Here is a 15,062-nt window from a genome sequence, read left to right as displayed (position 1 = left end):
TGAATTGGATCCCAGTAGGTGTGGCTGAAATATTGTAGGGGCGGGCTATAATTTTTGCAGCTCATAGAAATAAAGACAGGACATCCTTCCAGCCTGGAGTTCAGCAAAAACACAACTTTACCCTCTCCCCTTTGCCCAACTTCCATTTCTTGTTCCATGGGAAGGGTACAGAAGTGACCCTACAACAGAGTGGGGATGGTTTGCTGCATCATGTCCTCCCCTCAATTAGCTTTTTAAAAAGGTTTTCAGTTTATTACCAATCATGTGTTATATAAATTCAGACCACAAGTATAAGACACAAAGTAAATTAATAAAATATACTATTATAGATCAACTCAAATAAATCCCAACCATCCACACCATTTCTGAAGATGCTGGGTTGGAGCCAATGACTCCTTTCCACTGAAAGAGGAGTTTTCCTTCTAACAGTGTCATTAGATCTGATTCATTGATTTATTCCAACAATTAACAAATTTTCTCCATTGTTCTACATACAAATTTGCCTCCTTTCTAGCTGCTTTTATTTCTACAAAGCAGATAAATGTGGTCACAGTTGCCTATTGAAACGTGTTTTGTTTCTACTCTTGAAGACCCGAAACAATAGTTCCAACATTTGTGTGCGGTATTTGGGCAGCCCATTCCCCAGATTATCACTGCTGTCTGGTAGCCTTGAATAACTACAGTTTTCCCATATATCTCCTTGGTTTTGTGTTTCTAGTTCGCTATATTTAAAATTGCCTACTTCTTGGTCTCAAACTGTGAACTTGTTCACACAATCATAAACCTCGAGGATTATAGGTTTAGTTAAAAATGTGTGACTACTTTGAAAGGCAATATCCTTCTCTGGGTGAAGAGGTCAGAACGAGACAAGGAAACTGGCTCTGAAGGGCCCTTTGGGGGCTGTCTGTAATGTCTGTCATATGGAACCGCCTGACAGTAGGGAAGTGTCCACAGAGTAGAAATCCAGGCTTGACCTTGGCCCGCTAGGTGTGTTCTGTGGCCTTGTTGTTGCTCAGCAGCCGTCCTGTTTGTACTGTCTCAGACAGGTGATAAATAAAAAGCATTTACCAAGTTTTGGGCTGGTGAGCTGCATTTATTCAATGTGCTGGGCCTTCGGTTGTGCTCACTTACTTTACAGCAGTGTACCTTCTGAGGTAAAATATGTGCTACCAGGTAATTTCCCCCCCTGGTGGTGTATGTGTGGTAAAATATCCTAGTCATGCTTCACCATTTAAGCCTCATACGTCTTCTTCCTCAAGAATCAGAAAAACACAATGCCCTGAATTCTCTCCCTTTTGGGTTTTGGATTCATGACTCTGTTTGTGTTACTGTTGTTCCATGTACATTTTTGGGGTCGCCACTGTGTATGTCTTGGTGGGCTGCGTATATGCCCGTTTGTGTTTTTCTCTCTCCCCCTCTCTCCTGACCCACCTGTCTGCATGTGTTTGGGCATCTGTCTTGTCTGTGTGCTTATCCCTTCTCCTTGACACACTGTTCATCACTGTCAGAAGCCAACTTGTTCTGTCCCATGCTACCCGGGAATGTAACACCCCCAGATCAAAGCCACAGAGTTCTCGAACCCTCTTTCACCACCAGTGGCTCATGGTTCCAGCCCTGGGTGAGAAATCTGAATATCAAAATTCGCTTAGCTGACTAATGCTTTCGCAGATCTTCGGAGGCTCTATTTCCCCTTTCCCATCAGTGGATCGGATCTAATTCGACGGGGGTGACTGCCTGCCATTTACACAAGGGCTTGTAAAACTCACCAAACTTCCTCATAAACTCCCCGCAAAGAGGGTTTCATTTTTAAGAAACTCCAGCCCCGGCTGATATCGGATTCCAGAAACCTCGGCGGGGAGAGTGGTGGACGAGGTACTCCAGACCCGGCATTCGGGGGGGAGAAAAGGTTGGTTTGCAATCATCGCTGTATTGTGTCACTATGTTATTGTATCACATCGTTTTCCTGCATTCTTTTCCCTAATGCATGATAAATTCTAGCGCAGCCTGACTAAGCAGCCGAAACCGAAAAATGCGATCAGAGGAAAATATTTAAGACAGCAAAGTCTGCAGCATTCATGTGGATACATTATCTGCATTATATCGGCCTTGCCGTTGGTTTTGTAGTATAATGGGCTATAGATAATACCCCAGCTAACAAATGCAATGGAAAGCCGACACAGTTATTGGAATATGTGATGTGTGTCACCTAAAGCCAGCAATGTTTATGTTGCAGCATTATCCAAACGAATCCATAATATCAGAGCTGATGCAGGAGAGAAAAGATTAGATAAAGGTTAGTCAAGCTATCAAGACAACTAACATGCCGGCGCTTATATTGCTAAATATATCCATATTTGCAACAGACATTGGATGATAAATTATGTAAGAGATGCAGGGCAAGGAAAGCCTTTTTCTAATAAGTGGCACAATCATAGTTTATAATTTCTGGTTTCAGTGACAATTTTGGGGATATCTTAGGGGGGCTTTGCAAGCCTTCCAAAAATGCTTGCGGGGGGGAAGTTGCCCTGAACGTTTGCATCTCAGGAACCTGCAAATCCTTTGTTTCCTGCGCCTCCCTCTGCTCCAGATTGCAAAGAAATATTAAATTGTCCCAAGTGACATGCTGAAATTATTGCAATGCTTGTTTAATTACCTACTCCGCAGCTTGTAAGTAGAATAGGAGCTGGACTGAATATTCGGCAAATGTAAGCAGCGGCTTCAGCCCCAGCAGCGGTATGTTGATGTGAGCTAGCTGATTTTGGTGTGATGGATTCTGTATTTCTACATGTTGGTTTTAGTAGCAGGAATTGCAATTGAAATAGGCAGTAGTGGATTCTGGTAAATATCTATGTCATATCTATGACAGAATTTGTAAAAAGAGTTTTGGGGGGAGGATAAGGTTTGGCTAGATCAAACATCGACTATTTGCACTCAGGATTGTGCACACCCTTCCAATCGTCCATGAAAATCCATAAAAAAACATCATTTCCTCCATTTTGTAACAGACAGCCTCCCGTGTTGGGGAAATCCACAGTCTTCTGGCAGATTTGAATTCGCTGGTGTTGAAAGATTGCTGATGTGAAATTTGCTGAGTGTCATCCGAAGAAAAAAATATTTTGAAACTGGGAGGAGATTTGATCTCAAAATTTTACAAACTGGTTTTTCAGAATTGCTGCACATACACCAGCTGTTGCTCTGATAAGTTTCCTCATCCAGACTTAAGCCATTTGAATATGAGTTTAACATCCTTCGCCTTAAGAAATAAGCAGCTTCATATATATATGCTAACATCTGAGGCTTGATCACAGGTATTTTGTTTTAATGACACTGAGAACAGGTAGATTAAATGCCACAATTCCTTAATTTACACGTAACTTGAGTAGGAATTTTTCACCACAAAAACAAATTACGGTAAAGCAAGAGTAAAGAAGATGGATAAGCAATTCAGGGGCTCTTCAACATTTGCCAAGACAGAAAATTAAGATAGGCTTATTTTATATCAGGTTTAAGAATGCATCTTTAGAGAAAGCTTGAAAACAAGAAGTTGAAAGATACCAGGTTGGATCCTGGTATGTTTTCCTCTGGCAAAAGCAGGAGGCGGGAGTGCCTCTTCCAAACACCTAGAAGGGTACACCAGAAATCGTAGGACAAAAGCTGAATGGGTCCTGCGGACAGCTAATGCCTACCTGACAAGGCTGGCAGTGTTACAATGGCAAAAAGACTTGTAAAAGCACCAAGTAAGTGGTTGATAATAAACAACTACCAGTAAGAAAAAACAATACCCCCAAACCAGTATGTAGCAGCTGAAGTGCTATTGACGAAAAGTTTGCGGACAACAGCTAAATGGGTCCTGGGACACCAACAAGAAAGGGAATTAGGAGAGCTCAAACAGAAAAACAGATAGGATCCAACCCATCATTTTTATAAGGGGGGAGGACACCGTTGGTATGGCCCGCTAATTGTTTTAGAAACATTTGGAATGTACCCTTTCCTATTGCTTGGATACGCACCCACGTTTGTTTATAAAATTGGTAGGTAGGCACATTGTTCCAAAGAACAATTCTGAAAACAGACGTTGCAACCAAAATATCCCAACGTCGTTTACAAGCTTTTGAGTTTCCCAGAACTCTTCCTCAGGCTGGATGTTCACTACAGAATGGTGTGGGGAGGGGGGTTGGGTGTCCTCCTGAGCCTGATGGAAAAGCCCCCCAGTCTGCAAGAGTTATCAGATCATCAACCTAGCTCTCCAAATACTACATTTCCCCCCAGAGTTTGAGGGCTCAGCTAATACTAGCTATGTTGTTAGTACTGATAGCAAATTGAAGAAAGATGGTACTTGAAGAATATGCCCATTGTTAGATACAAGTATGGTGCTTAGCCTGAATCAGCACTGGCAATGAGAAAATAGGGAATTGTGTCTGCAAAGGTGGAATAGTAGGACAGAAAATGCGCATACGAGAGCAGATTACAAAGGGAACATGTATATGTATATTTATAGCCTTGTTGATCTGTACATTCCCGTGTGTGGTGTGGAACCTTCTAGAATGGCTGACTAACTACTAAGGGCCATCAGTGGGTACTCTGCAAAACAAGTATAATCATGAATCACCATTGAGGTCCATGGAATTACGGCCCTGTGGCTCATCAGCTCCTCAGCTTTTCTTGAACAGCGTTTCAGCTGCTACATACTGGTTTGGGGGTATTGTTTTTTCTTACTGGTAGTTGTTTATTATCAACCACTTACTTGGTGCTTTTACAAGTCTTTTTGCCATCGTTACACTACCAGCCTTGTCAGGTAGGCATTTCTATTACCATATTGAAGGAGGAATTGAATTCAAGAGAGGATGACATGACCGTGGCTGTCCAGGATGTCTGTGGCAGAGAAAGGCTCTGAACTAGCCCTCTCAGTAGTGGATTTTCATCTGTGTTTGGGGCAAGCATGGGGGGGGGGCTTATCCGAAACCTCTTAATGAGGCAATCATGAATGGTGGAATAGTTTCCCTAAAAGACACTTTGGCCACCTTCACTGACTCTCCTATAATGTGTAGTTACAGGAGTCTGTCAGTGTGCATGGGGTTGCAGTTTTCAGTTTACACAAAGCAAGAGCTGTGCTGGTAACCCACATACCACTGAGAAGATGCCCCAGAATCTGCAGCAGTTTGCAAGGGCTCTTTGATATATGGAGGCCACTGCATAGAAACAGTCTGGAAAGGTGAATTGTGAGAAGACTACACCCTCAAATCCCTTCGCTAGTAAAGCATTTTCCTCTTATCTACAGAATTTTTTTTTATAGCAATGGCTATTTTAAATGCAAATGGTTTCTATTGCCAGGAGAGCAGGCAGCCCGTTTCAAAATCTTTCCACCCCAGTGCCTTAAGAACTATAAAATCTGTATGTGTATTTCATTGAAGTAACAGAGAAGATGAACAACAAGACCGACTTGTGCTGCTGTACGACATGGGGATCTTGTTTCATCAGCTGAGGAGCTTGCTTAGGGGTATTGCAGCATTTCACTATTGAGATGTGGAGGCAGTGATAGATTCCCCGTGCTTATTTTGGCTTCCCTTTTAACGGGCCAGAGCAAAATGTACCAGTCATTCAGACCCGAATCTTGTTGAAATCACTGGATAACTTTTGTGTATATTGCTCATATTTATGTTATGTTTTATTCTGCCGAAATTGCAAGAAAGAGAGAAGAAGCTATGGAGATATCTCGCTTGCTTGTCGATTTCCCCCGTTATAAAACGTTTGGGATTTCTGCCTCAGCCCAAAATTGTGAACGAGAAAAACGTTGCATAGATTTCAGAGCAACTTGCTTTGTTGTGCCGCTTCTGGGGCTTCATCTATGTTCTGTGCTTTATCTAGCCATTTCTCTATAGAAGAGACTGTGGATTTGGGCCATCTACTAGTAATCAGTATCATGGCAACAGGCAGTAGATTTCAGCATTAATGCAATGTGGGTTTTTATTTCCCGTTTTCAAAAACCTCTTTTTCAAAAAGGCTTGTAGACCTTTGATAGGATCAACAGGCAACCACAGCATCTGGAAGAGAGTGAGTCTCTTGAAGTACCTGAGCTTGAAAAAAAAATTGTATTTAGGGGGATTTACACAATGCATTTAAAAAAAAACAGACTTCTGATGGCATTGGCGTAACCCTCTTCTGCATATCTCTGATCCTGTTTTGTTTGTTTTGATGATAGCTGCTCAGCGTCCTGCTTTCTTGTTGTCACTTTTGAAGGGGAGGGGGATGAATCCAGCCGCCTGTCCTAAAGTAAATTGAAGTTTAACAAGACACTAATGAAAACCCTTCATTTCTGGTCGTTCTCCAGCCAAATTTAACCATTCTTGAGGCCTTTTGGTTTTCAGTGGGAGAAATCTAAGCAGACAGAACACATCCCTTTGCCTAAACCCTGGCCCTCTGGTCTCAGAAGACAAACTTCAATTAGCATCCAGGATGTGGGGCCTGAAGTAATTGTCATCACATTAATTATCTTGTTACAAATTAAAAGTTAATGATGCACCAAGTTGCTAAAGTGGCAGGGGGGGTAGCGATAACGAGAATAAATAGCGCACATTTGAAATCAGAAGCCAAATTCTTGGACAATCTAACACCACTCGTCCTTGTACACAATCGCAGGTGAGTTCCCAGTTGTAGGCACATTCTTAGGGTTATTCACAGGTGAAATGCTGGTTTGGAATATGCCTGAATTATTCAAAAGCACAGTCCTCTCTGTGTGTGTATATATATATATATATATCTGTCTGTCTCAATCATAACAGAGATTGCAAAGCCAAGGTAGGAAATGGGGGGGGGGGAATAAAAATTTAGCCAGACAAATCAAAAGAATTAGAGAACAGAACCCATCTAAAATAATTCTGATTGTTCTCTCAGCTATGCCATTATTTTCCATTATCGATACTTTACTGACAATACTCTGCCACATTATTAACATTCCAAGAAATCCCTGAGTGACAATATTTGGTTGTTTCTCATTGACCAGAATGGAAAGGAAGGTGTGTATGTCTCTCTCTTTCTGTGAGCTGTTGTGCTTTATGAGAACTGGTCATTAGGTTCAATTACTCCAAGTTAGCAGGCCCGAGTTTTCCATTCTTCATTAGACACTGGCTAGTTCCTGAGCATCAGAAATCAATAAGGGAATTAACATTAATACCATCGGGGCTGATCATGCTTTTTTAGCAGTCATTGATAAACTGAATCTCTGTCAGAAGTAAAGAAAATGAAATTTACATGACAGTGAAGCAGAAAGACAGACTGAAAAAAATCAGCCTTTCAGATAAAGACAGGCAAACGTTAAGAACAGGGAAGAGGACTGGAGGAAAAGAGTCTGCAAAACTGAATTGATTTAAATTAAAAACTGTGGAAATGTTTGCAGAAAGAAAGGTCAGCGTAGAAAGAGGTTGATTCCCTATTGCAGTGTTTCTCAGGCTCCTGGTAGCTGGGACACCCTTTTATCTGAATTAAAATTGGAAGGATGTTTCACTTCCACGGCTTTATTTTTAGACTATGAAAAAGTAGGACTTGTCCATCTACGGAAGAGCTGACTCCCTGGGTTTCTCCTGTGTCATTGTTCTGCCTTTTGACTGGAAGGACATATCCCCAGAGCAGTAACTGATGCAGAGATGAAGCAGGCAGCCTCCTTTGTGAGCTGGTAATTTGGATGCATCTCTGGAGTGGAGACGGACGGGGTCATTCTGTCCCACCATGCAAAGACAGGGCGGAATCACACACACACCCCATGACTTCTGTGGAGGGTGACGAGATGAAAGCGACGAAAGAACAACCTGAGCCCAGTAGAGATGCAGTTCAAGTGCAGACACAGTGGGCAATATCCTCTGTGGGTTTTGTATTGCGCTCGTAATGGCTCTGGTTTTATTCTTGTGGCAAGTGAGCTGGTTTCTTGCAGCATGCACTTTTTAAGAATAACCACACAGAAGCAGCAAGCGTGTGTGTGGAAGGAGGGAATTTCACACTAAAGGTAACAGCAACAAAAAGAGATGTGAGTGAGACACAAGCTGATCTGTGCAGAGGAATACAGCTGAGGTGATTGTCACTTGATGGTAACCTCACTACTAGGTGGGGACTGAAGGAACAGCTAGGTCAGCAAGGAGCCATGTGATCAAAATCATGTAATGTACATCACTTCAGCTAAATAAAATAGAAGTTTGGTGGCACTAAAGACTAACAACATGTATTCCAGTATGAGTGTTGATAAGTAAATGCTCACTTCCTCAGATACAAATGAGAAATAATAAAATCATTTTCCTCATTTTTACAGAAAATTACAGAAGGGGGTGCAGAAGGAAGGAGCCCCACATAGAGAATCCCACCTGATTTACTGTACTAGTCCTCTCTCTGCTCGAATCCTCCATCTTTCCCCCTCCCCTTCCGCAATTTTCTGTTTAAAATGAGGGGAGTGAGTTTCTTTCTTATTGTATCTGAGGAAGTGAGCTTTAAGCATGAAAGTTCATATTGTTGTTAGGCTTTAAGGTGCCACTGGACTTTTGTTTTGTTACAGTAGACTAGCACAGCTATCCTGCTGGAACTGTCATTTTGTCTGCAGTTTAAAGTCCCCTCTGTACATATACTCAATGTGTTTGAAAAGGGGCAACTGTGGTTTTTGCAGAGTGTAAATTTTTGTGGAACTGTGTGCAGCGGGAAAGACAATAATTTCAAGTTCAATCATTCCAAATGAGAGGATGTGTTTTGAGGGACATCTACTGTTTCTTTGCCCCCCCCCTCCATTTTCAAACCATTTGACTTCACAGATTTTGCATCTCACAAGGTGAGAGAATGTGCTCATACTTTTTAAATGCCCACAGCAACCGCTCCATGAAAGCCATGTGCTATTGTGGCAGATATATTTCAAACTGAAATGTTTGGATGTTTGTGTACTGAGGGAACCCCCCCCCCCCCTTTGTGTTCTTTATGTTTTAAGCTGAATACTGGCTGTGACTTTACTGGCTAGCAAATGAAGATGTTTGGTTATTTGAGGGAGGGGTGTGTTTCCCCTGTCATCTGGCAATAATTTATTTATATGTCAGAGGTCATCTAATGTGGCATTGGGGATTCCAAAAGTTAGTAAAAGGTTGCTGTGGATTGTGTTACATAAAAGAAGAAACAAGAACACAACACCCAGCCGCGGCAAAGGATATTATTGTGTTCCAAAGTACTAAAAAGATGCTGGTTTCCCCCTCCCTGGGCATTTATGTATTTTGATCTGTTTAAGAACATTTATACACTGCTCTATTCCCATTTTTAGTCTGGTCTACAGATGGATTATAAATGTGTATTAAAACCAGAAAATAGTAAACTGCCAAACCATAATAAAATACTATATAGAATTCAACAATAATACTAATAGAAAGGTTTAGCATTTGTATAGCATTGTCAACGTTTCCAACGTTTAACATTTAAAAAATCCCTTGAACTGAAAAGGAAGCTATGATATCCTTTTCAAGAACAGAGATGTTGCATTTCTGACTTCCCACTGGTAAAGATTAGATAAAAATAGGACACATTTTATCACATTTCCTTTAAGTTCGCGATTTTAAAAGCACAACAGGTTGGATCCAGCCCGCTTTTTCACTCAACCTTCCTTAATTCCCCTCCTTGTTACAGCCTCTGCCACAACCTATTTTCGGTCATGCAGATTCCAGCATAACCTTTTTTGGGGGGGGGTGGCCACCAAAGGACTCCGTCATCCTTTTTTCACCAGTGGAAAAGTATGTCTTTTACTCCCGAGAAGACCTTTCAAAGCCAGTGTGGCTGATCTAAGTGAGAAAAGCCCATCACCACACTGTGCTTCTGCAGAAACCTCTGCAGAGATCTGAAACGGGAAGGCGATTAATTAGTTGTAGCTATTTCAAAGAGTACTATCCACATAGATCCAACAAGGCATGCACATATATTCTCCGTCAATACATGCAGAGAGGGGACATTCAGATATCCACACACATATTCTCCGTCAATACATGCAGAGAGGGGCTCCCTTGAACCAAGGAAATTATGGACTGCTCAGCCACTTTCACATCAACAGCACATCAGAGGCTTATGATGATAGCTTCCTTATAAACTGGAGCAGCATTTACAGGGTGTTGAGAAAGATCGGCTCAAATTTCCCAGCAATTGCTAGTTATTTTCTAGAAGATTTTGCTTTGTATTGTGTCCTTTGCATTTTCTCCTGCCTGTCCTCCAAAGTACAGAGGGCAGAATGGCTGGTTCTCCCCTCCTCTCAGACCCACGGAAATTGAACTCTTTGGCACTGAAGTGATGTGAGGCCGGTTGTAATGTAGATTACAGCATTTTGATAGAAGATGGTGTATCTCATTCAATCCGTTGCTGTGATGAATACTTCTTCAGTCCATCATTTGTCATATGCAACTTGCTGTTGTCCAATGAGATCGTATGAGAAAAATATGGACTCACTTTTGTTTGTAATAAGTCTTCTATTTATTATGGTCAAAGCTTCCAAATATGGATGCTCCATAAAAAAGATGAATGGCTGATAATCATGCAAAGATTTTTTTGCAAACAGGAGGGGGGAAATCCATGGGCTGAAGTGTATTTAATTCTGTGCTGGATTGGGGCCACTGGCAATGTGATCCTAAGAGCATTTTTCTGGGAATAAGTCCCCTTGAATAAAATGGGATTTACTTCTGAGTAGACCTACTTAGGCACAACTGTAGTACCAAACTACACATAATGCATATATCATGTGCTGGTCCCCAGTATTTTATTCGCCCCTCCCCAATGTGGCCATGCAGGCTTGAGTGTGTAGCAGGAAACCAGCACATGGTGCTTGGGGGGGGGGGAGACTTCTTTAGTGGGTTTTTCAGATAAAAGTGCTTGTCTTTAGGATTCTCTGTCCACAAAGAAGGGTTTTTTTTAAAGCCAACTTGGATTTTCCTGTCCATGTCTAAGGTCGCCAGCTTGTGATGTTTGTGGCCAATATTTGGGAAAGACTGAAAATATTTGCAACAGAACAGATAGCTTAAAGTCCCAGCTTACCAGATTTCAGTGAGCTTTCCTCTCCTAGGTCTTCCCCCCCAAAAAAGAAAATAATTTTTCTCCCCAACTCCCCTTTTTCTTCTGCCATCACTAGGAAAAAATACAATTTTACAGGCTAAGTCTTCCTACTGACTTAAACTGTTCTTTCCCCCCCAGAATGGTTCCTCAGACGTCTTCCCTGGTATTCTCTGAGCGCAGGGTTAGGGCAACCTCTGAATCTAACCAGAGTGCAAACCAGACATTTTCTGTGAGTTGTATACAGGTTGCCCATGGGGTGAGGAGTCATTTTACCACAGGGAGTATGAAAAAGCAGAGGGGGGAGGCGTCAGTGTGCCCCTCTCTTAACCATGTCCCGATACTAGGAAAATGTTTGACTTCTCTACCTGATTCTGAGAAGTGTCCTTAAGTTGGCACAAATAATCGCCTTCAGCGGTCGAGCAATTAAAGATTCAACAGCTTAATTGCTGCCTCTTCCCACCCCTTCTGATTTGTATGGATGCAAATGATAATCTCTGTGCATTGCACAGAGTTTCTTGAATCACGGCACATTTTGGAATCATTCACAAATAAAGTCAACTTACAAAAGGTTCCTCGGTCATTCATAAAGCATGCCGGTTCCTGCCTTGTATGAAACAATGAAGAAAATACGGTATTCATAACATTTGGATCATATGACAACCTCTGCTAATGAACTGTTTATTAAGAGAATGGGGGTCAGCTTTGAGCGAGATTTCAGATAATACTAACATTAACACACTGACAATGACCAGTTGTTACAACAGCTGAGTATATCTTTCAAAAATAGGAGACTGTTATGTTCTATGAGGACATGATGTGAAATGAAGGACTTTTAAAAAAATATCCTTTTTGTATACATTCCTCCCTAGACCCTTCAATTGGATGGGGAGACTCTACTTCGTGCTCCTTTCTTGCCTTTGGGGCACTTTTTGCATCTTCCTACCCAATGAAACTTTCAGGGAGTCACTGGGGAAGAAGCCAGGAGGACATCAATGTTTGTATATCATCCAAAATCATACTAAGACTTACAGCTAATAAACCAAATACAAAGCACGTTTTCAGAGCCCTGTTTGATGAACCTTAAGTCACCGGACAATCACACTACCCATAGGTAGTTTTATTAAACCAGGGATTCACATTCGGTCTCAACTGAGACTGACAGAAAGTCAAGGAAACACCAAATTGCAGGCTCATGGACATATAACCTAATATGAACAAAATATATACCATGAGATGGCAACAAATATGCATAAACTGTTCTTTAAATTTACTTATAAATAATGTAATGGTGCTCAATAGAACTTATACTACATACTATCCTTGTTATTTATATCAACACGAGTACTACAAAAGACAATATTGTCTACTTCTTACAACAACCCATTGAAACAAACAGCAGCATGTTCTATTACACAATGCAGCCTGTGAAAGATTCTGATGAAGTCCCGGTTTACTTTCAGCCTGTTTCTTTGACTTTATCAAAGAATCCTCACACATACATTCTACATAGATGGAAGACTTCTGAAATTACTTCTGTGGCATGTTGCTCCTAATTCAAGTCTTGCAACGAGCAAGACACGATTGGTCATGACCTAAAGATTTTCCTAAAGGAATGCCATCTTCTACATGGATAAACATTACCTTGCCCTGATAAATACCTTCTTTTTTACTCTGAAGGAAAAAAGTACAATTTCCTGAGACATATAAGAAAACATTATTTCCAACATACAAGAGGGTGCGGTGCCTCAGTATTGCGCGCAGAACTCTCAGATTCAATCCCTGACATCTCCAGTTAAAAGGATTCCTTTGTAGGTGATGTGAATATTTTATTTAGGAAGTTGATATGCCCCCCTCTTCAGAGAACAAAGCACACCATCCTAACAGATGTACAACTGTGCGTTTGTGCATTTCATGCAGATGTGCTAGTGGAAGCCATAGATCCCAAGATCTGCTTTGGCAATGGAATGGTAGTGACTCTACTAAGTGGAAGGGGTGAATACATATGTATATATTTACCCACTGAGAGGACAGCTTGAAAGGAGATATAGGGCCTACTTGGTGGTGAGTGAGAGCCAGGCTAGGAATGGGCTATCCAATGGCGGTAAAATTGCCACTCTCTTTGTTGAAGTATTAGCTGACCCTGTCAAGAGCAGCCTGGTTTCCGACAACACTTGGTCCCTCCTGGGTTTCATTTGGTATAACAGCAAAAGGAGATGAAACGGAGATACGCCAGTGGGAGTCAAGAGCCGAATATCCTCAGAAGAGGAACGAACGCCAAAAATTCTGACATCATGGAAAGGATGTTGTGAGTGCCAAAAGAGTGTGCGTGTGTGTGTGAGAGAGAGAGCATATAAAAGGGGAAAGAGACGGGCATTTCGGCAAGCAGAAAGCACTACCGCTTGCAGTTCTTTTTAAGTAAAGACACATGACAAAATAATGTATCCGTCTAATCTTGAACCCTCAAAATCCTTTTATTTTGTTCCGATTGCCTCCTCAGGGAGGAGGTAGGGCGAATCAGTAGCACAGGAAACGGAAAGGCATAAAGCTGAAATTCGGCAAACTTCCTGTCTTTCAAAGGGAAAAAATCTGAAGTAGGCAAATGGCTCTGAGAATTAGCGTCAAGTGATGGACGGTGCTGTACTTAAACACTGGAGAAGCACTGAGTGGGCTTGGCCAAGTCTCACAAGGCCGGATATTACTTTGGGAATCTGTCACTGGGCCTCTGTACATTTACTCTAACCGTAAAAAGGGGTAGCTGTGATGACCAATTTGGATGGGGTCCATGGTGTGAGACAGGAAGGCAGTTCCCCCGGGTGAGGTACAGGGGGCGGGGCACATGATGAAGCCCCGTCCCCTGCTTCCGGCCGCCCCACTTCCGGCCCTCATTCAGCCAGGAGGAGGCAGGAGAAGAGGGAGGGTAAGTTGCTTCCTCCCCACCTCTCCCCACCCCTGCCTGCCTGGGGCCAGGGAGGGCCTTGGCGTGGCCTCCTCGCACTCCCGCTGGCCTTGCAGGTCCACCACCGGGCCCCTGATGTCAGGGGGTGTGACATATGCTAATGAGTTATGCTAATGAGTTCCTCTAGCTCTTTTTCTACGAAATGACCCCTGCTCCTGTACCATTGCCCAAATTAAAACCACCCTGCCCCGTGAGCTGCTATTTGCCATAATGTCGGAGCAGTACTCATATGGTACCAGAATTCCCAACCCCCTTCACTGGGGCTAGTAGTGGCTGGATCTAGGGCACAGAGGAGCTTTTCTGGACGAGTGCTCAACCGGAAGTGAAGGAAGAGCTTTTGACAGCTGCAATTGACACCCCAAATTGGAAAGCTGTTTCATGGGGCTACACCTCAGAGAGCTTCGGCAGAAAAAAAAATAATTGGGGGCTTTTAATAGATTTTCACCAGCATCCCCACTGTGAGATCTTTTTAGTACCACAGAACACAAATCTGCAAGAAGGCAGACTAAAATGTTTCTTTCTGAAGAAAAGAGCGAAGCTTATTTGTATTTGATGGTAGCAGTTGCTAGGTCTTTTCTGGCTGTTTCAGGTTCCAGTAGGGGAAGGCAAGGAGATTTTGGGTGGGAGGCAGTGGAAGGGAGATTCACTTCAAGGTCTTTGATACACTGAAGACTGAAATACCAAAAAAACCCAACAACCCAGATATTTAAAAATAATTCCTTATGTCTTCTTTTTTAGACTTCATTATAATTATAGCAATGTTATTAGCACAGGCTATTCACATGCAAAGGAGCTGCGGTGGCTCAAGTGGTTAAGACGCTAAACTGCAGGCTGTGGAAGGTCGGTAGTTCAGCAGTTCGAGACCCGGGTGCCGCATGACGGAGTGAGCCCCCGTCTCTAGTTCCAGCGCCTGCCAACCTAGCAGTTCGAAAGCAAGAAATTGCAAGTAGATAAATAGGTACCACTTCGGTGGGAAGGTAACAGCGTTCCGTGCGCCTTGGTGTTTAGTCATGCCGGCCACATGACCATGGAAACGTCTTCGGAAGGCGCTGGCTCTTCG

At 42.4% G+C, this 15,062-nt stretch overlaps 1 protein-coding gene across 1 annotated transcript in view; it reads left to right on the top strand.

The window, feature by feature from the left end:
• Nucleotides 1–1,740: 1,740 nt before the first annotated feature.
• Nucleotides 1,741–15,062, top strand: part of NTN5 (netrin 5) — a gene marked incomplete at its 3' end in the record, with an annotated part of 35,633 nt that continues 22,311 nt past the window's right edge. Inside the window, 1 exon segment of the mRNA XM_015414384.1 lies at nt 1,741–1,906.

The sequence above is a fragment of the Gekko japonicus genome, unplaced genomic scaffold (assembly GCF_001447785.1).
Source record: "Gekko japonicus isolate JY-2015 unplaced genomic scaffold, Gekko_japonicus_V1.1 scaffold243, whole genome shotgun sequence".
Taxonomy (NCBI): Eukaryota; Metazoa; Chordata; class Lepidosauria; order Squamata; family Gekkonidae; genus Gekko; species Gekko japonicus.
The sequence above is the reverse complement of the archived record's forward strand: the minus strand, read 5'-3'. Positions and strand labels throughout refer to the sequence as shown.